This window comes from Marmota marmota, unplaced genomic scaffold (assembly GCF_001458135.2).
Source record: "Marmota marmota marmota unplaced genomic scaffold, marMar, whole genome shotgun sequence".
Taxonomy (NCBI): domain Eukaryota; kingdom Metazoa; phylum Chordata; class Mammalia; order Rodentia; family Sciuridae; genus Marmota; species Marmota marmota.
The window spans coordinates 1-2,419 of NW_026001159.1; the positions used below are offsets into that span (position 1 = coordinate 1).

General features: G+C 55.4%; 1 long non-coding RNA gene across 1 annotated transcript; it reads right to left on the reverse strand.

Moving 5' to 3' along the window:
- Positions 1-6: 6 nt before the first annotated feature.
- Positions 7-2,400, reverse strand: LOC125614553. Its single transcript, XR_007345140.1, has 3 exons — positions 2,269-2,400; positions 1,763-1,864; positions 7-171 (listed from the first exon to the last, which is right to left on the reverse strand). It is a non-coding gene; the product is annotated as an uncharacterized LOC125614553 (long non-coding RNA).
- Positions 2,401-2,419: the final 19 nt, after the last annotated feature.

A 2,419-nucleotide genomic window follows, 5' to 3' on the forward strand; every position in this document is an offset into this window, starting at 1 on the left:
ACCGTGACTCACCTTGATGGCCTCCATGACAGGCTCATACAGGTCTGGGAATCCTGGGAACCTGAACACCATGCAGTGGACCAGCTCCGCCAGCTGCTCCAGGCAGCTGGTCCCCGAGTTCGAGTCCTCCTTGACCAGAGAGGTCACCATAGGGGGGATGTGAGGGAGAAGCTGTGAGAGCAGAGGGGGGCCAGGTCAAGCTCCTTTTAACCTCTGGGAAGTGGGACTGTGGTCACGGCTGAAAGCACCCAGAGCCCTTTGAGGTACATGACCACTGTCCCCTTCATCCAGATGGGGGAGCTCTGCGGGCAGGTGATATCCTTGTACGAAACACACCCCAAGACTTCGTGCCTCAGTTTCATCTGTGAAATAGGATAAATACCCTCACAGTGGAAGGGAGGCCTGAGCCCAAGCCCCTGCTCTTTAGCCTCAGCTAAATGACCTGCCCCGAGATCCTGAAGGCCTGAGCGACCAGGGCTACTCTACCTGGAAGTGATGCTGGAGCCACCACACAGCCAGCTGGGTGGGCCCTGACAGCATGTGCACAGCTTCTAGGGACAAACACCCTCATTCCTCCGGCAAACATTTGCATGCCAAGCTTCATCTTCACAATGACTTTATGTATCCACGATCACCGCATCCTACAGATGCAGACACCGAAACTCCAGGCTACGTAACAAAAACTTCTTTGCAGTGCTATGCACTGAGCCCAGGGCCTTATACATACCAGACAAGTGCTCTACCACTGAGCTACACCCCCAGCCCCAGGGAGGTCACAGAATTTGCCAGCATTTCACTGTGGGTTACGGAGGTTGGTGTCTAAGCCAGGTCTAAGTCCGAAGCCCATTCTATCCCCTGACCCACGGGGTTTCAATCTTCAAGCTCCTTGGGTTTGAAATAATATCATGACAAAGTTGGGCCACAGGAAGGAGGAAGCCAAGAAGGATGGAAGGAAATGTTCTTGTCAAGCCCCCAACAGGTGACAGGCTCCAATCAAATATCACCTTATCCAATCCCCTCCCCATTCTAGGCTCTGAGCTTAAGTGTCCAGCCCAAGGTCACCACATCAGGTAAATGGCAGACCAGGGCTCAACCCTGAGTCCCCCAAATTCTGGCTTAGCCCACTGCAGCAAACTGGGCAGTGTGAAGTGTCACTGCCCTGACCAGGGCCACCAGAATCTGGGGCCCCACATGCAAGTCCCAGGGAAAACAGGCAGAGTGAGGCAGCAGCCCTGCCAAGGGAGGACCATGAGGACAACAGGAAGGACCCAAGCTAGAGGCCAGGCCACCTGGGTGCTGGGGGACAAGGGGTATAGGAAGGACAGTGGGTTGGGAATCAGACCAACTTGGCTTCCCTGTTCTGTCACCAGCTGTGTGGCCAGGACAAATGACTTAACTTCCCTGAACTTCCCTTTCTTCATCTGAAAAAAAACTGGCAGAAACTCTGTCTAGGAATTGGATGAATGAACGTGATACCATCTTCAGCTCTGTGCCCGGCAGACCCAGGCCCAAGGAATACTAGTGGTCATCAGTCGAGGCTCTGTCACTCTACCGTGTGCCCAGGGAAAAAGCACACAAATGCTGTGGCCTCAGCATCCTGTCTATACAGTGGGTTTCCAGCACCCCCTGTGCTAACATCCAGGGCCTCAAGGTCTGGGGCATCAGGCTCCACCCCTCCTCCCCAACAGAGAAAAACATCCATCTCCAGGCTGGAGGGGAACACAGGGCCACCCACCCTGGGGCAGCAGACAGGGACACTTACCAGGTGGAAGGCCTCGTGGGAATGCTGGAAAGTCAGGAGCATGTACCTGAGGACAGACAAGGCGGCTCCCCGGACAATGGGGTACAGCAGCTTGGAGAAGACCTAGGAGAAAGGGCCTGATCAGGAGTCCTCCGGCCTGGGCCACCCAAGGCCAAGGGCAACACAGGCCGAGAGGGGACTGAGACACGGCAGAGCTGAAGTGGCAGTCCAGACAGGAGCAAGAACACGGAGGTGCTCACAGACCCAGATGAACTGACAAACAGCAAAACAGGCAGCAAGAAAGTTAGAAATCTGGTGGATGGATAAAGACACCCTCACTCCAGTGGGCGATCAGAGGAACCAAGCAATGGGGGGAACGGGAGGCCCAGAGAGGGGCAGTGAACTGGCCCAAGTCACACAGTGGGCTTGGGTGGGAGCCTCAGTACTCCGTTTCCCAGATCTGCATGGCCCCAGCAAGAGACCAGAAGGAAAGACTGCAAGCCTGGGCCGGGACAGGGACCACCAACCTTCTCGATTTTGGCAAGTGAAACCTCAATCAAGATGCTGAACTTCTTCACAGCGGCCAGGCCCTTCAGCAGTGCAATGATCCACTTGTCAATGTTCTTCCCCAAGGGCCAGGACACCCAGTCGATCATCCTAGCAAGGGGGAGTCACGGT